Source organism: Aquarana catesbeiana, linkage group LG11, assembly GCF_042186555.1.
Source record: "Aquarana catesbeiana isolate 2022-GZ linkage group LG11, ASM4218655v1, whole genome shotgun sequence".
NCBI classification, from domain to species: domain Eukaryota; kingdom Metazoa; phylum Chordata; class Amphibia; order Anura; family Ranidae; genus Aquarana; species Aquarana catesbeiana.
The window spans coordinates 222,882,435-222,904,965 of record NC_133334.1 but is presented as its reverse complement, the minus strand read 5'-3'; the positions used below and the strand labels follow the sequence as shown (position 1 = coordinate 222,904,965).

The following is a 22,531-nucleotide window of genomic DNA, read 5'->3' as shown; positions in this document are numbered from 1 at the left end:
TAAATAGATTAGGGATTGATGCATGAAAAACATGTGAAATGTAAAAATTCTTGTTGGAACTGGGAACACCCACAGCTGTGTAGCTTAATACATGGTCTTTTGCTGCATATAATACCTTACAAAAAAATATTTTACAGTATATGGGACCAATGACATAATGCGTTACCTATACACAGCAGTATACATTTAAAAAAATCTAAAATTTCAGATAAAAAAACAGGTCGAGAAGGATTTACTTAAAGTCTCAGGGTTTCTGGTGGGCTACGATTGTAGCTTGGCGTATTTGGACTATACAGTATATTGATCAGTATACTGTATCTCACAAAAGTGAGTACACCCCTCACATTTTTGTAAATATTTTATTATATCTTTTCATGTGACAACACTGAAGAAATGACACTTTGCTACAATGTAAAGTAGTGAGTGTACAGCTTGTATAACAGTGTAAATTTGCTGTCCCCTCAAAATAACTCAACACACAGTCATTAATGTCTAAACCATTGGCAACAAAATTGAGTACACCCCTAAGTGAAAATGTCCAAATTGGGCCCAAAGTGTTAATATTTTGTGTGGCTACCATTATTTTCCAGCACTGCCTTAACCCTCTTGGGCATTGAGTTCACCAGAGTTTTACAGGTTGCCACTGGAGTCCTCTTCCACTCCTCCATGACGACATCGCGGAGCTGGTGGATGTTAGAGACCTTGCGCTCTTCCACCTTCCCTTTGAGGATGCCCCACAGATGCTCAATAGGGTTTAGGTCTGGAGACATGCTTGGCCAGTCCAACAGCCTTACCCTCAGCTTCTTTAGCAAGGCAGTGGTCCCCAGTAGCTCCCCAGTGGCGGGAGCACTCATGCAGCCCCAGACCATGACACTCCCACCACCATGCTTGACACACTTGTCTTTGTACTCCTCACCTGGTTGCTGCCACACACGCTTGACACGATCTGAACCAAATAAGTTTATCTTGGTCTCATAAGACTACACGACATGCTTCCAGTAATCCATGTCCTTAGTCCGCTTGTCTTCAGCAAACTGTTTGCAGGCTCTATTGTGCATCATCCTTCTGGGATGACAGCCATGCAGACCAATTTGATGCAGTGTGTGGCATATGGTCTGAGCACTGACAGGCTGACCCCCCACCCCTTCAATCTCTGCAGCAATGCTGGCAGCACTCATACATCTATTTCCCAAAGACAACCTCTGAATATGACGCTGAGCATGTGCACTCAACTTCTTTAGTCGACCATGGCAAGGCCTGTTCTGTGTGGAACCTGTCCTGTTAAACCGCTGTATGGTCTTGGCCACCGTGCTAAAGCTCAGTTTCAGGGTCTTGGAGATCTTTTTATAGCCTAGGCCATCTTTATGTAGAGCAACAGTTATTTCTTTCAGATCCTCACAGAGTTCTTTGCCATGAAGTGCCATGTTGAATTTCCAGTGACCAGTATGAGAGACTGAGAGCGATAACACCAAATTTAAGACACCTGCTCCCCATTCACACCTGAGACCTTGTAACACTAACGACTCACATGACACCAGGGAGGGAAAAGGGCTAATTGGGCCCAATTTGGACATTTTCATTTAGGGGAGTACTCACTTTTGTTGCCAGCGGTTCAGACATTAATGGCTGTGTGTTGAGTTATTTTGAGGGGACAGAAAATTGACACTGTTCTACAAGCTGTACACTCACTACTTTACATTTTAGCAAAGAATCATTTCTTCAGTGTGGTCACATGAAAAGATGGGCTCACCTTCGTGAGATACTAGTCTTCCTTTAGCATGAGTTTTTGTATGGGAGTTTTGTCCTTAATGCTTATTTGACTGATTATTATTATCATTATGTTTATACTCCACACATGACTGCAATATTTTAAAAATTGTTTTTCATTTGCCTACTGTACATATTGCCACGAGCAATAATAAAAACTCTTTGTACATTTCTGTACATTTCTATCTGAATGTGTTTTGCTTGATATAACATCATTTTTGTTTGATTTATACTGCTGTGTATAGGTAATGCATTACATTATTGGTCCTATATATAAACATTTTGGTTGCTCTGTAACAGCCAATCAGTTCTAGCCTAGAGTTAAAAATGATTTAAAGAATTTAGTTGGCCATTGCATTTAACACTTACGTAAAGTAAATTTCTACTTTTGCAGTCAAATTTTTAGAAAACCCCATATATATTTGTTATGTGTTCCCATTTACGCAGCATGCCTAAAAAATATTTCTTACCTTTTAGATGTTTCTAAGGAAAAGGTGTCATGGCTGATGCTAAGAATTTCTGGATAGTCTTAGGCCCCTTTCACACTTGTACGACTTGTCCTATGACTTGGGACTGTAAAGTCGCATGACAAGTCGTTCCCCATGATTACCAATGATTACCAATCATATTAGTATGACTTCAAGTCGTGCCGACTTCAAAGTAGTCCCTGCACTACTTTGGTCCAACTTTGATGTGAGTCACACAGGCATTCCCTGAAATCACGGCAAAAATCGCATCAAAATCGTGGTAGTGTGATAGGGACCTTAAGGGCCCTTTGTTCCTACAGTATCCCTCATTAACATACAATAATGGAGGTGGTTTCTACACTTTTAACCCTTTGTTAGGACAGACAGTGTTCAAATCTAATTTAAGCTGTATTGAAATTTGGTAAGTTCAGCAGGGTCCGCATGAATTTTGATCCATGTTTGGCCGTCCCCATTCAACAGAAGTCGATTGTTAGATTGAATTCCGTGGCAAAGGAATGTTGGAAAACTTTTGTCGATCAGTGGCTGCATTGCTCATCAGTGTATTATGACAGCAGAGTCCCGCTGTCAGAATACAATGTTCCATGTGGAGGATTCCTCTATCCACCCCCATGTGGATGGAGGAATCTATTTATTTTTTTCGATCAGCCTGCTGGCTGATTGAAAGAAAAACAAGTAATCTATCTATCTTTCTACTTTTTGCTAGAAATTTACTTATAACCCCTAAACATTACACGTTTTTTTTTAAGACCCTAGGGAATAAAATGGTGATCATTGCATTTTTTTATATCACACGGTATTTGTGCAGCGGTATTTTGCAAACGCAATTTTTTTGGAAAAAAAATACACTTTAATGAATTTAAAAAATACTATATATACCCCAAACTTGTTTGTAAAATGTGAAAGATGATGTTGCGCTGAGTAAATAGATACCGAACATGTCACACTTTAAAATTGTGAACGCTTGTGAAATTGTGACAACCTATGGCAATTATAAATCTCCTTAGGTGACCTTTTACAATTTTTACAGGTTACTTGTTTAGATCTACAGAGGAGATCTAGCACTAAAATTATTGCTCTCGCTCTAACGTTTGTGGTGATACCTTACATGTGTGGTGCATAAACTGTTTACATATGCGTGCACGACTTACGTATGCATTCGCTTCTGTGCAAGAGAACAGAGGGATGAGGGTGTTTAAAAAACATTTTTTATTATTGATTATACTTTTTATTTTTACAGCGTCCCTTTAATTTTTTAATTTATTTTTTTAAATCACCTTTATTCCTATTACAAGGAATGTAAACATTCTTTGTAAAGGAAATAAGGATGACAGGTCCTCTCAACTGAGAGACCCCACATCTCTTCTTTACCTTAAATTTTTTTTGATCTTTAGCTTTAAAAAAAAAAAAGGATTTATCCATCCTGCCGCTTCTGAAAGCGTTCCAGCGGCTTATGAGCCACTCGGAACGCTTTCATGAGAAAGCCAGAAGCCGACTGTAAAAAACAATACCTGGATTATGGCTGATATCTTCAGCCATAACCCTGGTAAGCCACAAGGTATACAGGTGCTACTCATAAAATTAGAATATCATCAAAAAGTAAATTTATTTCAGTAATTCAATTCAAAAAGTGAAATCATATATTTTATATAGATGCGTTACACAAAGAGTGATATATTTCAAGCATTTCTTTCTTTTAATTTTGATGGTTATGGCTTTCAGCTAGTGAAAACCCAAAGTTCATTATCTCAGAAAACATATTACATAAGACCAATAAAAAAAAAAGTATTTTTAATATAGAAATGTTCGCTTACTGAAAAGTATGTCCATGTACAGCATAGTTTGCACTCAATACTTGGTCGGGGCTCCTTTTGCATGAATTACTGCATCAATGTGGCGTGGCATGGAGGCGATCAGCCTGTGGCACTGTTGAGGTGGTATGAAAGCTCGGGTTTCTTTGATAGCGGCTTTCAGTTCATCTGCATTGTTGGGTTTGTTGTCTCTCATCTTCCTCTTGACAATACCCCACACATTCTCTATAGGGTTTAGGTCAAAGGAGTTTGCTAGCCAATCAAGCACCGTGATACCTTGATCATTAAACCAGGTATTAGTACTTTTGGCAGTGTGGGCAGGGGCTCCCCAAATCATCACGGACTGTGGACATTTCACACTTGGCATCTGCCCACATTGCCAAAAGTACCAATACCTGGCTCAATGATCATTGTATCACTGTGCTTGATTGGCCAGCAAACTCGCCTGACCTAAACCCCATGGAGAATCTGTGAGGTATTGTCAAGAGGAAGGTAAGAGACACCAGACCCAACAATGCAGATGAGCTGAAAGCTATCAATGAAACCTGGGTTTCCATAACATCTCAGCAGTGCAAAAGGCTGATCGCCTCCATGCCACGCCACACTGATGCAGTAATTCATGCAAAAGGAGCCCTGACCAAGTGACCAAGTATTGAGTGCATACTATACTGTACATGGACATACTTTTCAGTAAGCCAACATTTCTATATTAAAGATCCTTTTTTTTATAGGTCTAATGCAATATTCTGATTTTCTGAGATACAGAATTTGGGGTTTTCACTAGCTGTAAGCTAGCTATAAGCTTTAATCACCAAAATTAAAAGAAATATATCACTCTGTGTGTAACGCATCTATATAAAATATATGAGTTTCACTTTTGGAATTGAATTAATTGAAATAAAGTAACTTTTTATAATATTCTAATTTTATGAGATGCACCTCTATATACTGTACGTATTGCGGTCTTGAAGTGGTTAAACATTACTACACAGCCCCCTCCTAAACATTACCAAGCAGGGAGAGCGTGCAACGATTTTTAAGCAAGTGAAAAGCACTTAAAATGGTAACCAGCATTTTTATTTCTAAGTTATGCTACGTTAATAGGAACATACAACAAATATAAAGTAGGCTTTATACCAATTTGGCTGCAAAAAGGGGAAATACACTTAAAAGAAAGGCAGCAGTATCTGTAACCCTGGAACTAGCTCAGATAGCCTGGCTTATTATTAGGAATTCTTAGTTCGCCAAAGAAAATCAGCCTGATTATCTAGTGTGAGACTCACTAGATTAGCTTCACCCCACAACTGCTGTCCTTCTAGCCTCTATAAATGTGACTCTTGCTGTCAATATTGTAAGCTCTCCATCTCTCAGTGTTCTAATCTCCCCCCTCTACCCTCCCTGTCTCTGCAATGAATCTGCTCACTGTCATGTTATAACTCCTCTCGCTCTCTGTTGTGTTCTCTCCCCCTGTGGGACACAATTAAATATCATCTCATGAATTGGTTCTAATCTGGTAACTTGTAATTTAGCTGGAAATCAAATCAACAACATATACAGAACAGTCGACCTCTATATATGCAGATTTAAAGGATCAGAAATCAGAGCAAAGTGATTATACTTCATTTAGATGCAACAGTGAGTGCTTTTGTAATAAAATGAAAAATAACAAAAGCTGGGTAAACAAGATGCTTTGAATGGATGACTTAGATGGAATGCTGAGGAATATCAGAATTACAGAGCCCATCCACCCAGTAAACATATTTAATGACACTCCACAAGGGTTTTCATTGATGAAGGGGCCTTCGAGGTTCTAAAGCTTTCACTTAACTTCAACCTAGCGAGCTATACATTTGCGTAGTTAAAATTGACGTTTTAAAAGAAACCCACTGCGAGAGAAATATGGAGGCTGCTACTGCTGACCTCCTCCTGAAAATACAAGCAGCCTGGGTCTCAGTATTGATTCTTTACTTTTAACACTTCAGTACATTGGCTCATGGCAATGGCCTTTTTGGTGCCAACGTCAAGTGAAATATGCAAACCTACACATAGGGGGGATTTAGTAAAATGGAAACATGCAAAATCTGGTGAAGCTCTGCATAGAAACTAATCAGTTTCCATGTTTTATTGTTAAAGCTTACTTGAACAAGCTGAGGATAGAAGCTGATTGGCTACAATGCACAGCTGCACCAGATTCTGAGTGCTCCAGTTTTACTAATTCTCCCCTAAAGTGTACCGAAGATCTTAATAATCTCCTACTCTAAAGCATCCCTTAACACAAAGGCATGGCAGCCGATCAGCTTCTAACTTCAGTTTGTTCAATTAGGCTTTGACAAAGAAACCTGGAAGCTGATTGGTTTCTATGCAGAGCTGCACCAGATTTAGCATTCTCCAATTTTAGTAAATCGACCCCTTAGTGTTCTTTTACACAGATGGCAGGCTCGGAAAACTGATGCACAATTGATCGCTTTTCAGATCACAATTTAGATCTGGTACACAGACTGACAGGAGGAAATACGGCCACCGACTGAAGGCCTGTTTTTTTATCCCAAAGGGCATTTTACATTTGTATACTGTGCCACGACTGCCATAGCTGTGTTTGGCACTCGGTTACAGTGTTGTCCAATTGATTTCAATGGCCATGTTTGGCAGGTGTACTGCATGCTGAACCTGACTTCTGAGTTAAAACTAGCACGTCTTACTGAAAAGCAGTGCCTACACGCTAGTCTGTACATCTCTTCCAAAAACAGGAGCCAGGGTAAAGCAAGTACATTTTCTAACTTTTTTCCACTGGTGTGTTTTTTTCCGGTAAAGGTGGTAAGGGAGTTGGGGGGACTGTATAATAAGGAGAACCTAATTTTTACCATTATCTGAACACGTAGCCTAAGCCCTAGAGTGAGCTAAAAGTTCATTTTTAGGAGAGCTCAGCTGTAACAGTTTTGGTATTTCTTGAGCACAGGTGGGCCCAGGGAAGCTTTGTTACCCAAAACATGTATTTTCCAAGTATCTCCAGAATGAAGAACAAATTTGTATTTCTAAGTGTGTATTAACTGTATTTCAACTGATTTTTAATCAGTTACAGAGTTTTAGAGGTGTTTCCAGAATGTATGCTTACAGTAGGGTTAACAAGTATTTAGATGGTTTTAAGGTTATTTTCAAATGAATACCATGAAAGACGAGACAGTGCCTAATAAATGAAGGTATTTATCCCCAAGCTAGGTAAATAAATGGTCAATTCATTGTCAGACTGTTAGTTGGCCGAACTGTTAACAGTGAGCATAAAAAAGCCATGGCATCAATGGTCTGTAGAAGAAGGCCAGGCAGGGGCATGGTCTGCCAGCGCCGGAGATGGCTGCCTAGACTCAGATCTCGTCAGCCAGGGAAGAGGAACGGAGCTACACGGGCCCAATCTCGAGGACAATCCAAGGCCATCCTGACTCCTGAGCATCCGGACACTACACCCAGCCATGTTCCGCAAGAGAATGACCGAATACCAGCCACAGAAGCTGATGGCCTTCCTCACAAAGCTCCCACCTAAGGTCAGTCAGAGCCAAAATGGCGCCGGCGCGACTGTGACGGCCACAGAGGAGGCTTACACAGACTTCCCTGACAAGATACAGGGAGACCGAGACCCCCACAGCACACCCCAGTCCCCTAACCACAGACAGGGAGACAACCCCATCACAGGCAGCCCGGCAAAAGCCAGAATGCGGATGGATCCGCTGCCGCTGCCAGCACGAATTGAGGCCCAGGCTTTTCACCACTTCCAATCCAACCAGGCCTTACAAATATCCATGGCCTCCTTCCCCACTACAGGGCAACCGGTGCTCGACACCACCCTAAAGGACATGTTGCTATTGCTCCAGTCCTCACTAATGTCTGATCTATCCTCACTATTCACTAAGATATCCACAGAAATGCATGCAATGGATAACAGAGTGTCTCACTTGGAAAACAGTATGGAGGAATGTACCACTACTGTTAATGACTTAATTGATGCAAATGAGGAAATAAAAGAAGAGCATTCCTGGGTAAGGGCCAAATTGGCAGATTTAGAAGATAGATCCAGGAGAAATAATATAAAGCTGAGAGGAGTTTCAGAATCTATCTTGCCAGCAGACATCCCTAACTATGCCAAAGAGCTTATGCACACGATCCTCCCAGATGCTTCGCCCAGAGATCTAATAGTCGATCGTATCCACAGGATTGCTAAACCCTCTCACCTAGCAGCCTCTGTCCCCAGAGATGTACTAATGAGGGTACACTTTTTCCACGTAAAAGAAGAAGGCCAGGCGAAGCCAGAAGAGGCACCTGCCTTAGGTACAGATGGGGCATACCTAAGCCCACCACCCAGCCGTGTCCTGCACTGTGCAGCCCTGATTTGTAACAATGACAACTCAGCTCTGCAGAATACACTGGGAGATCACAGCTTTTACTGTGAAACCAGCGGTGGTTTACTTCAATTTCAGTGTCACAGAGCTCTGATGATAACACAGGGAGAGCTTTGTTCTCGCTGTGTAATGTGGAGGACTAAGCTATCAGTTTCACAGCTCAGGCCCTGCTCTTTATTCATTTATAAATGAAAACTACTATTGTACCTTTAAATCTTCTTTATTGTAAATCCATCAAGACACAGGGGAATCGAATATACAAAAAGTTTGATGTATTTCAGCCCCCAACGCATCAACCTTTTTGTATATTCAGTTCCCTATTCCTCTATGTCTTGATGGATTTACAATAAAGAAGATTTACATTTTTCATGCTTTCTATACCAAGTTACCAGACCTTTATATACGATATATTCCTATCATTTAAAACATTGTGCAGCTGTTTGTTCAAGCACCTTTCCAGCAGCTTTAACATCTAATCCAGATTGTAGCACCACATTTATCTATTTTGGATGTGGAATAGCGCCTTCGTTTGTGTCAGTGAAATGATTGGTGTCCCATCATTGGTGTCAGCGCGAGGAGTTCTGCCCCATCACTGGTGTCAGTGGGATTTGGAAAGCCCTCAGCATTGGGGTTGAGTGGCCAAATGCTGGTGAAGTTTTAGGATGGGGGGGCGCCAGACCTTGCCCTTCCTTTTTGACCCCTCCCACTTTTCACTCCTCCCAAGTCACACCCCTTATAGAATCCACCCACTCCGTCCCCTGTATTCCACTTGCTTCCCCCCATAGTGTCAGGAGTATAGAGCTCTGCATCACAGGACAGAGTATATAGCCCCAGCATCACAGGACAGAGTATACAGCCCCAGCATCACAGGACAGAGTATACAGCCCCAGCATCACAGGACAGAGTATATAGCTCAGCATCATAGGACAGAGTAAATAGCTCAGCATCACAGATCATGGTATATAGCGTAGCCTCACAGATCATGGTATATAGCACAGCCTCACAAATCATGGTATATAGCGCAGCCTTGCAGGTCATGTTATATAGCACAGCCTCACAGATCGGCGCAAATAAACTGAAAAATTACACTGTTAGCACTGATTTGTAATTTGCAGCTGGGAAGATCAGTTGACTCATCCAATTCCAGAGTAGCATATCTTTCAGTTGTATGTGAAAAAAAGCAAACTCTGTACTGACCAGCATATGTCATACATTTTTTGCATGTCATTATATACAGTATAGATATTGCTATATGATATCAACTTAAACCCCACTTTTCCTTGTTTATATTATCTGCCAATAACTTAGTATACAGTCTTCATTACATGGTTATATTTAATGGTATTCCCCCCGGTTTATGACATCCTCATGTCAGAGCCTCCAGTGAGGCTGCCAAAGGAATGATAATCTGTTATCGCAGTTTGTGCATCCTGTTTAAAATTATGGGACCAATCATGTACTGCTAGGGGTTGTTAGGGACAATCAGAATAATGAGCACTCCATGGTTACATTTGGTGGGGTTTACTTAGCTCCGCTCGGGCCATGCGTTCCACGGAGCTGCTGATGTCACTTCTTGTTTATCACTGGCAAAGGGAAACTGGAAGTGATGTCGTAACTCAGAGGGAAAGCACCACCCATATCCTAGGGCGGTGCCAGTCTCGATCAAAGCACCTGGCCGTAGTGATACTACGGGCACCGGGTGGAAGCATTCCGGCGCAATCGATTGCGCCACAAGGCAAGTCAAAAGCCTACAAATGAAGCGTCTCCTCTGCAATCTCGTGATTGCATAGACGTTGCGCTTCCCATAGTGCACTGTGTCCGGCACCCGAACACAGTGCACTTAAACGACCTTTTCTTTTATAAAGGGCCATTTAAAAAAAAAAAATATATATATATATATATATATATATATATATATATATATATATATATTTATCATTTATTTTTTATTATTATAATTTTTTTTGTGACTGCCTGGGGGGAGGGGGCGGCGCCAATGCGTCCCCTATGGATGGGCCGCCACTGGTATATATATTCAATATACAACTGAAATGTTATACGAGTTCAAGAGAAATTAACCGGAAACAATCGTATTCAGTATGCGTGCAAATACAATTTAGGTTATAGAATAATCTGTCTTTAATAAATTCTACCAGCTCCCAAAGTAATATAAGAAGCTGTGATTTCACTAGCTTATCAATGAAATTATTTCTGTGAAACTTCCAAGTCCAGAACCAGTTAAACCTTATTGCAAGATGTGTATTTCTTATCTCAGACATGTCTAAAATTGCAGGTAATTGTGTATAACTGTATAGTGAAATTGTCTGTTTGTACTGCACATAATAACAGTCAGTACTCTGATCTTATCTACAGTCCCTGTATTAACATTTTTTATTTGTCGAAGAATGGAATAAAAGGAAGCACAATTTACGAATAAAAGAAGAGACCTAATGTAGATTGTGTTTCCTCATCAATGATAACATATTAACTAGATATAAAGCTGAGCTCCCGGCAAAAAATACATGGTTGCAATACATGCGTAGAACAGTTTTTTTAGATAAAGGATATGTAATTCTGTGTAGCCAGTTTTGTGATTTACACATCCCAGTTACAGCGCATTGGCACTTTTTCCAGTTTTAGCTTTGTATCTTCCTATGTCTCCTGCCTGCTCACTAGGTAATGGGTCATCAGTGTGATTATGCTTATTCAAATCTAGTGAGCGGGCATCTCAAAAAAGAAGCTGCAAAGCTAAAACAGAAAATATATGTGTTACCTGCATTGCTGTGCAACTTGGTAGAATTATGTGAGCCATAAGCCTGGCTGGGCAGAATTATAAACCCTTTGGTAGATAAAACAGTTCACATGTGTGTCACTTGGAGTTCCCATTACAGAGTTAAAGTGTTACTAAACCCACAACAGTGAAATCAGTCTGTATATGCAGTAAAGTATGCTTGTTATACTTACTGTGTAACCTAAGGTGTTAATCCTCCGCATTTTGTAAAAAAGGCTGATCCTGGTTTCTCTGATCCTCCCCTCCTTCCACTGTCCCCTGATAATTTCCTAATCACACAGAGTCTATGAGTCAGGCTGCACATGCTCAGTTTGGTGTGTAATACTAGAGAGTTTTTTTTTTTCCTTGGGAGGGTGCATGTGATCAGCACATGGCCAATCAGTCCTGTCCAGTCGGAGAGTCTGGGGTCTTGCAGTCTCATAGGACAGTCAGAAAACTCCTCCTACAAGCTTTAACCAGTGCTTGTCTGAACACTGATAGGAGTCACAAGACTACTCTAACTGCTGATGAGAAAAGGTATTTAGCAGTTTATATTTACTAAAATAATTGCAATTTCATGTTCTGTGTACCGTGGGAGACCAGATATAGTGAAATAAAGGGTCCTGTGTTTAGTAACACTTTAATACTAAAAAAAATAGAGAAACTTGTCATGGTCTAGAACAATGATTGCATTACACTGACAATACCAATATACTAAACTATATTATATTACACTACTAACAGATTAAAGGTGGGTCTATAGTTAAAGGGTAACTCCACTTTCATGAAAAAAAAAAGATTATAGCATATACAATTGCTACACAATCAATGTTGTAATTTAAGGTTATTAACCACTTGCCACCCAGATCAATTTTGATATCTCAATCATACATGTCAAAATCATCATTGCTTTGCTAGAAAATTACTCAGAACCCCCAAACATTTTTATATATTTATATATATTTTTTAGCAGAGGTCCTAGATAATAAAATGGTGGGTGTTGCAATTTTTTATGTCATCAGTATTTGTGTGGCGATTTTTTTACAAATGCAAATGTTTTGGAAAAAATACACTTTGATGAATTTTAGTGAGCACAAACACAATATAAAACCCAACATATTGTTGACCTCCCTGGCGGTAATCCCGAGTGTGGCTCGGGGTTAAATTTCAGTACCATTAGTGGTAACCCCGAGCCACACTTAGGACTGCATCTCAGGATCCTGGTCCAGGTTACTTACCTTGTCACCAGGATCCTGCGATGTCCCCCCCTCTATGTCTGCGGGCTGTGTCCGATGCTCTGTGTGCCAGGCTCTGTTCCTTGCGAGCGCCGCGACACATGAGGCGGAGCCCGGCGGTAAATGTAAAAAGTACAAAAAAATAACACATACAGTACACTGTAATCTTACAGATTACATTACTGTATCAAATCATTCACCTCCCTTTTGTCCCTAGTGCTTTGTCCAGTGCCCTGCATGCAGTTTTATATTATATATACTGTTCTTTCTGCCTGGAAACTTGAGATTGTCCATGGCAACCCAAACATAGTTGCCAACAGTCCCGATTTTCCCGGGACAATCCTGATTTTGGGACCCTCGTCCCGATCGAGGGCTGTCCCAATTTGGGATTTTGCCCAGGGAAATCGGGAATTTTTGCTTTTTCATTTTTGGAGCATCTGGCTTCAGCAAAATGGCCGCCGGGCGGCCCCGCTAGATCGTTACCCCTTGTGTTCAGTGAAGAGAGGAAGGGGGCTCGATCCGTGCAGCCAATGAATCGGCTTCTCCTCTCACAATACTGAAGCCGGGGTTAGCTGCACGGATCGGCCCCTCCCCTCTCCACTGAACACACGGTGCCGGCCGCTCATGCCATGTTCCTTCTGCTCTTGTCTCTGCAGCAATTTAACTTTAATGTACAAGAAGGGGGTTAAGTATATACAGGATGAGGGGGGGTTAAGTATATACAGGAGGGGGGGTTAGCTATATACAGGAGGAGTGGGGGTTAGCTATATACAGGAGGAGGGGGGTTAACTATATACAGGAGGAGGGGGGGTTAGCTATATACAGGAGGAGGGGGGGGTTAGCTATATACAGGAGGAGGGGGGGTTAGCTATATACAGGAGGAGGGGGGGTTAGCTATATACAGGAAGAGGGGGGTTAGCTATATACAGGAGGAGGGGTTAACTATATACAGGAGGGGGAGTTAGCTATATACAGGAGGAGGGGGGTTAGCTATATACAGGAGGAGGGGGGTTAACTATATACAGGAAAAGGGGGGTTAGCTTTATACAGGAGGAGGGGGGGTAGCTATATACAGGAGGAGGGGGGTTAACTATATACAGGAAAAGGGGGGTTAGCTTTATACAGGAGGAGGGGGGTTAGCTATATACAGGAGGAGGGGGGTTAACTATATACAGGAAAAGGGGGGTTAGCTTTATACAGGAGGAGGGGGGGTAGCTATATACAGGAGGAGGGGGGTTAGCTATATACAGGAGGAGGGGGGTTAGCTATATACAGGAGGAGGGGGGTTAGCTATATACAGGAGGAGGGGGGTTAACTATATACACGAGGGGGAGGGTTAACTATGTACAGGGGGAGTTAACTATATACAGGAGGGGGTAACTATATACAAGAGGGGGGGTTAACTATATACAGGAGGGGGGAGGGTTAACTATGTACAGGAGGGGGGTTAACTATATACAGGAGGGGGGATAACTATATACAGGAGGGGGGGTTAACTATTTACAGGAGGGGGATAACTATTTACAGGAGGGGGGTTAACTATGTACAGGAGGGGTTAATATGTACGGGGGGGGAACTATGTACAGGGGAGATACTATGTACAGGGGGGGTAACTATGTACAGGGGGTAACTAGGGGGAGAGGGGAAACTATGTACAGGGGGAGGGGTAAATTTTTTTTTGCAATGTTGGCAACTATGCCAAAAAGTGTCCCTTTACGTCAAAAGTGGTTTTAGACCAGCTAGAAAACAGCCATAATTCATTTTATTATTATTGTTTTTTATAATTATTTATTATATTATAATTTGAGATTTCATGTTTCAAACGTTATCATACCCGGAATGTTTACTAGACTCTTGTTTGGACAGATTTAAGTGTGTTATTACTAAGAATTACAGGCCTACCATATAAAACTCCAAATTTCTTTGCAAAACAATGAACCGCTTTGAGATGAAAAAATCTGACGTAATCATACCGCCGGGGAGGTTAAAACATAAAAGATGGCATGCCAAGTAAATAGATAACTAACCTGTCATGCTTTAAAATGGTGTACGCCCATGGAATGGCACCACACTACAGTTCCTAAAAATCTCCATAGGCGATGAGTTAAAAGATTTTACAGATTACCAGTTTAGAATTAGGTCTGGTGCTAGAATTATTGCTCTCGCTCTGATGTTTGCTGCGATATCTCACATGTGTGGTGTGATCACTGGTTATCAACTTTATTGCTATCACAACCCAAAACCAGAAGTGACGAAATCCTGGTTCCTTCTGGTTTCTGATGTCACAGAAGAGGGGCGGGAACTTCCAGTCCTTCCACTCTTCCTAGGGAATGTTACCAAAGCGGTCACATCATTATCAGGCTCCCCAATCAAATGGGAGAGCACAGTAAAGGCAGCAGGGGCAGGGGGAACTCCCTTCTGCCACCTGTAGAAGTTATCAAGTGGCTGTATAGACCCTAAGGGATTGATTTACTAAAGGAAAATAAACTGTGCACTTTGCAAGAGCATTTGCTCCAGAACTTCGTAAATAAGTGGAAGCTCTGAATTCCATCATCCAATCATGTGCAAGCAAAAATGCTGTGTTTTGATTTTCCTTGCACATGATTGGGTATTCTTTGCAAAGTGAATCTTTACTTCATTTACTAAGCTCTGGAGAAACTGCTTTTGCAAAGTGCACAGTCTATTTGCCTTTAGTAAATCAACCCCTAACTATCCATGTAGCCCTGGGAACAACTGGAGCTGAAGTGTTACATTAGGGATTATGAAAGTGTTTATTACTCTGCTTTTGTTTACTGTACAATATTACAATAACCCACTGTGGGTAGCTGCTTTTTTTCTTAAACTTCTCCTTCCATGAGCATGAAAACAAATGCAGCAAGCTTTTAGACAGGTTCATTCATCTTTAGCAATCACGAATTTATATTCCCAAAATTCAGAACGTGCAAGTGACTAAAGTACATAATTCCTCGGGCATTGCCTAGACCTTAAGTCAGAACAAAATAAATCCGTGCTGGGTCACATTCACATTTAAACAACACAAAATAAAGCTGCTGCTGTGCAATCATGGTACCAATTTAAATAAAAATGAAAATTAGTGAAAGCAGCGCTAAATGTAAAAACTATAAGTGAAATAAATAAAATTATCCTTGTAACCACAAATCATCTGTTACAAAGATTAAAAACAAGATTAAAAAAACAAGATTAAAAAAAAAAAAAAATTAGAAAAAAGGCCATGTTTATTTGTTCTAGCTATTTTAAAATCCCATGTGACGTCAGAATTTGTTGCTTGTTTTGGGCTGGAAACGATTGTCTCTGTTCTGTGCCACTCTTTTGCCTTATCGGAGCAGAAAGCTTATGTGGTTGGTGATATCTGGAGGCGGAGTTGTCTTTTGCATGGTGTCTACCAGGAGACCATCGGAGAACCATTTAGCCCGAGCGTAATTGACCATTTATAATGTAATGGTCCATCCAATTTCTAAGAGGCTCTTATTACTGGTGATACACGGTGGTGTAATTTAATTGGTAACAAAAGGGTAAAGGCACATTGAGCTGACAGATGAACTGTGGCCATTGATATGCACATCTTTGTACTATCATAGCTATAACTATATTTATAATTATATTAAAAAAAATTCAAACTTTGTAAACTTTGTAACAGATGATTTGTGGTTATAAGGATTATTTGATTTATTTCACCTATAGTTTTTAAATTTAGCGCTGCTTTCACCTATTTTCATTGCCTAGACCTTCTAATAATTCTATACTGAGTTATACGGCATAAAATAAACCACTTCCCCCACCCCTTTTCCAGACTTTCCCTTTCCTCTCCTAAAGAAAGCAATGGTACATATGATCTCCTAATTTCCCTCTGACAAGAGTCTGGACCAGATGACTTATGGGAACTTTTTATAAAGAATTTAATGCCCTTTCACCAATACTCAAAACTACCTTTAAAGACATATTCGCCTCATGTCACTTCCTTACTCAGACCCAGAAAGCCCACATCCCTCTGATTCTAAAAGAAGGGAAGGGTGCCACACTCTATGCTAGCTAACATCTGATATCCTAAATAATATAGGCCTGAAATCATTTATCAAATGTGTTGCTAATAGACTACAACCTTGACTCCCCTGGAGCTTGTAGGTTTTGTCCTTTTTTGAGAATCTCCCTCATGAACTATGGTATAAAACAAAACCAGCCTTTATGCCTTCTATCGGTCAGTGTTGAGAGGGCATTTGATCACCTTCAGTGAAGATACCTGCTTGCTACTCTTGAACAGATAGGTTTCCCCTCCATTTTTTTCCTAAAGAAGATCATGGCACTCATGACAACTGCTCGACCTGCAGTCAATTCAATGATCTATTGTCAAACCGAGTCGCCATTCGCAAACAGACGTAACAAGGCTGTACTCTTTTCCCATTCCTCTATATTCCTTTACATATGGAAGGAAGGTGGAGTGGGAATCCTTCTATGGCCACATAGCACCTTTCAGGTACTTCACCCACCTCCCTCTCTGTCACTTTCCTCATTTGAGGCCCCTTGCATGTGTCTTTTTTCTAAGGTTTCTTTAAGAATTGCTGTGATCTACCAGCTCCCTGGACCAGTATCAACCTTCCTAGATGACTTCTCTGCCTGGCTACCCTACTTTCTCACTTCCCTGTTAACTAACCCATGTTAACAACCTATGCCCCATCTCCTTGCTCCCTTTTTCCTCCAAACTCCTCGAATAACCTTCTTGATCCCCTTTAGTGAGGATTTCACCCTCAACACGCCACAGAAACTGTTCTCCTAAAACTCACGAACGACCTACTAACGGCTAAAACCAATGGACACTATTCTGTACTCCTACTCCTGGACCTCTCTGCTGCCTTTGATACAGTGGACCACCCCCTCCTCCTCAAAACACTCCACTTTTTTGGTCTCTGAGACTGTACTCTTCTCTGGTTCTCCTCCTATCTATTCCACTGCACCTTCAGCGTCAGTTACAACTTTACTTCCTCCTCTTCCTTTCTCCGTCAAGATTCCCCAAGGTTCTGTTCTTGGACCTCTCCTATTCTTGATCTAAACCTCCTCCTTGGGGAATTGACAGCCCCCCATGGCTTTCAATCCCATTTCTATGTTGATGAAACCCAAATCTATCTCTGTACCCCTCAACTCACTTCAGTCTCCACACGCATCACAAATTTACTAACAGACATATCAACCTGGATGTCACACCACTTCCTCAAACTGAATCTATCCAAAACTGAGCTCATAATATTTCCTCCTTCACATGCCTCTTCCCCTGGCTTCTCTGTCAAGATCAATGGCACAACTATCAACCAGTCCCCGCATGCCAAGGCGCTAGATATAATCCTGGACTCTGAATTATCCTTTCGACCTCAAATCCAATCATTGTCCAAAGCTTGCTGCCTCAACCTACACAACAACTCCAAAATACACCCTTCCTAACCAATGACACCACAAAGCTTCTAATTCACTCCCTGGTCATCTCTCGCCTCGACTACTCCTTCCTCATTGACTTACCTTTACATAAGTTCATCATGAATGCTGCTGCCAGACTCGGCCCCCAGCTACATCACTAACCTAGTCTCTTAATACCAAATTGTTTTCTTCATTTCCCCCAAGACCTCCTGCTCTCTAGCTCCCTTGTCACCTCCTCCCATGCCCACCTCAAGGACTTCTCCTACTTTGTCCACTTTTAGGTGATCCCTGAAAACCATTCTCTTCAGAGAAGCCTATTCTGCCCCTGCCTAACAACTGTACTGTTATTTTTCCATTAGCTCATCTCCCACAGTTATTACCTTTTGTATCACTTGACCCTCCCTCTTAGATGGTAAGCTCTAACGAGCAGGGCCCTCCTGTATTGATCTGTATAATAACTGTACTGCCTGCCCTCATGTGGTAAAGCACTGCACAAACTGTTGGTGCTATATAAATCCTGTATATTATTATTATTATTATTATTATTATTATTATTAATAATAATAATAATAATAATAATAATAAAGAATAATAATTATACTAGCAATGGAACTTCTTGCAAGGGCGATTTAAGGAAAACCTTTGATCCATAGCCTCCAGGTAGAAGAACAACACTACATAGCTGGTGTCAGTGCAGATGGCACGTTGCTCATTGTCTCTAGCCCCAAACTAGCTTTCCATTCCATACTGAAATAATTCCACCTGTTTGGCCAATTGAGCAATTTTAAGGTGAACACCCATAAATCAGTAGCGCTTGTACAGTTGTGCACAACTGTACAAGAGTTCCTCTCCACTTCCTTTACATTTCAGTGGGCCAATGGCTCAGTTAAATCTTTCGGACTCCACACATCCACGGGTCTTTCTAGACTCTATGCCCTTAAAAATATGGCTCTCTTGAAAGGCACACTACACTTGAGATATTTACACAGCATTTTTTTTATAAATAGACTCCCTAGTATAACGGGTCAATGAGAATGCCAAACAAAAATCCTTGTAAGTCCAAAATCTTTAATTGTTCATTCTAGTTACAACCAAAAGAAAAGAGCGGTCCTGTCTTCCTTTTGTAAAAAGTTTAAAAATTAAAGTTATTGGACTTGCAAGAATTTTTGTTTGGTGCACTCAATGACCTGTTACACTTGAATTTTTCAACTCGGGAGAATCTACTTTCCTGGGGTGTCCTCGTCTTTGTGGTGAGCTGCAAACACAGGGAATCAGACTCAAGTAATGATTTAGTCTACAATTTGACAACCTGGAAAATCTGTGTCCACCACTTCTGTTTTGAGCAGTAAAATCCTGGCAGAGGTTCTAACTCTACCAACTTGAAAACCCAAATTTTGGCTGGAGTTACATTTTAATTTTAGGTAAATACTAACTCTAAAATACATTTCAAGACTGACTAAATGTTTTCCTTGTCGGACATGTTTTAGCTTTTCACTTAGAACAAAATATGTAATTTCATGAGAGCTGAGCTAATATTAGCACACAAATGTGTTTCAATGCATTACCCATGTGTAGGCATATTCAAAAGCATTTTAAAGAATAATGAGTTGCAAGATCTGGTAACCTATAGCAACCAGTTTTAATTTACTGATGTATTATCAGTAATAAATGACTTCTGATTGGAGGGAAAAATGATTGTCTTTTGTATTTGTCTTCTCAGGTAACTGTATTTTATTCCACTCACTGATATTTTTCTATAAAATCTTTTGACTATACATTTAAATGAGAATGACTGGAATATTATTCAACTAAAATGTCAGTTGAAACAGCTGTCAACAACTGTCAGTTGAAACAGCTTTTTATGTCAATTTATAGAAAATAATACACAAAGAATGCATCCAACTTATTATTATATAAATGTATAAAGTACTTTTTTCTGCTTTCAATCTTGGCTCGCTCCTCAGGATGTGATAGTTAGTTATCCGTGAAGAGGTTAAAATGAACTTCCCATGACTCAGTTATTTGCACTTCATCAGTGATCTCCTTAAATCATAATGTGTTAGAGGCCCAGGTGACAGCCAAGGAAGCACTGGAAGAGCTTAGTCAGAGGTGCCGTAGATGAAATAGATTGTCCTTCACACTTGATCTCTACTGGTGGCCCTGGTAACTGGATGTTATACTTGAGCATTCAGGGAAAAGTGACCTCACTGTGATTAGATCCATGCTTCTTTTTCATGAAATAAACTGCAGTTTAGCTGAACTGTTTTCTTCATTTAAAAGAACATTGTGGCTGGAAGGGAGGCACAGATTGAAAGTCTAGGCTCAAACCCAATAAATCTGAGAAATATTTCTGAATGAGACTAGCAATAAGCCCTTGGCATTTTTCCTGAAAGTTTACTCACAACAGATAAATATTCCTTTAATCTTTTATTGCAGTGGTTTTTACGGAATGTGTTTTGATCTGCTTTGGCTATAAACTTAAAAAAACTAAAGGGGATTTGTTAAAAAAAAAAAACTTGTAAAATGAGTGCAGAAAATTGCATATTACCAAACCCAATACCTCTTCTGCAGTAGCTCTTTTTGCTATTAATTTGTGTTAGGAAAATTATGAATCTCAGGAGGTTAAAGTATGTGTAAACCCAATCATTAAATTATCATATGAGCTTTTTATATTTTAAAGTAAGTTAAAAAAGTTGTTTTCAACATTTGATTCAGAAGCTTTCATTATAAAAAATCCTGCCTTGAAGACCCTTGTTCAGGCACCTCCTGTCATAGGTGACAGTACTTTGTCCCTTTCTCCCAATTGCTCTCCTGCATTTGTCACCATAGGTGTGCGCAGCCTATTGCATTAGGGTGTGCACCCCAAATGTATTAAAACATGGACAGTGTTAGTAGAGCAGTGGACTTGTCAGTAGGGCAGAGGTTGGTTTCAGTAGGGCAGTGGATGGTGTCAGTAGGTTTTTATTTTAACTTTTTTATTATTTAAAAAAAAAATTTAGGAGCCCTGTTATGGGGCTTTGGGGAATCTGCGCCACACGGGGTGATTAGGGTGTGCCCAGGCACACCTGGCACACCCCCTGCGCACGCCTATGTTTGTCACCTTGTCATAGCCTCTCCCAATGGAGAATTCAAGTGCCAACACACATTGCGTAGTTATGTTCCGTCCTTGCCAAAATCAGGAAACCTGCTCTAAGAAATTACATAGCTACAAGAGTCTACAGGAGATCAGCAACAAAGGATGAAAAAAGGTGTAAGTGGTATTCTATTTTTTTAAAAATGGCAATTGCATATGTACAGCGCTTTGCCAAAGTAAATGTCATACTGTTAGGGTTTACATATACTTTAAATCAATTTATGTAGAACGACATACTGAAATGTGTTATTAGTACTCCAAACTCTGCCCCTTAGATTTTATATCTAAGCTCAACAGTGTTTGTATAATGAAACACTCATTAACCTCAATGGATCTTGTTATACCAATTGAAAAAATATGAATTCCTGTTGCCTTTCACAACCAATCAGCCTCCTTTTTCCAGTGCAGTTCGAGAAAAAGAAAATGAGGCCTTTGGTTGCTGCAAAATGCAGATACAGTTCTGTCAACTTAAGTAAACTCTATTTGGAAATGAAAATAAAGAAAATGTGCATTGCTTTTATTATTTAATTAAGTCTTTGATTTTAGGAGTCAGAAAGAAAATCCGTTGTTAAAAGGTAACTTCTCTTTCATGGAAAAATATGTAGTAAATAAAAAAGTAAGTAAAAATGAATATAGTGTACACAAGCCGTGTTGTCATTTAATGTTATTAAAAATGACCTTTCCTTTTCAATCTGCAGCCACTGTAATTTTCTGTAGATTTAAATGCAATATGGCAACCTGGGGGTGTTCTCTACACAATTTGTGCACAGAATACCTCCAAAAAATGTAATTTTCTGCTTGTGTGATTGGCTCATTGATTTTCCCAGAAGTCTGCTCTAAGATACAATTAATTATAAATAAACCTCGTACTCGATAATGTTGGAAATGGGACTGCTGCAACTAAATCCTAAATACTGGATTAAAGATACTGTAAAAAAAAAAAAAGAAAGCACTATCCCTTTAAATCTAACCAAACCAGTTCAACCAAATATATACAAAATTGCATACAACTACATTTGATAAATTCATGTGCATTACTAAAATTCATACACTTTCAAAATAAATGGCCATACGATCAAAATAGTCCATCATTAATGAATTCATATTAGATCACGATATATCCAAGTGCTTCAAAATTGCTCAGTGCTCCAAGCATATGTGAAGTGCACCAATGCAAATAAGGTGCTCTTCAAAAAAAATATAGTTGGCCTCTTACCAGACAGGGGGGATCTCAAATTATAGAGTTCAAACAGCGCTGAACATCTCTCCTGGATAGCCGACTGTCTCACCATCAGGCATCTGGTTAGCTAAGTGATATTGCTACAGTTGCTGGAGTGTATGCCTGGTATCTTACTCCACATCCACACAATCAGTAGCCATTCACATTAATTATAAGAAGGAGAAGCCAAATAGCATAATACAGCTAAAATAATCTTATTATATTTAAAGATAAAAAACACGCTTACATGTATCCAGCAATACAATCACAATGTAAAATAGCACAGCCGCAGGACCAAT

General features: G+C 40.2%; 1 protein-coding gene across 2 annotated transcripts in view; it reads right to left on the bottom strand.

The window, feature by feature from the left end:
* MACROD1 (mono-ADP ribosylhydrolase 1) overlaps positions 1–22,531 on the bottom strand; it is a 1,161,618-nt gene that overhangs the window by 37,057 nt on the left and 1,102,030 nt on the right. The gene's annotated exons all lie outside the window — the stretch shown is intronic.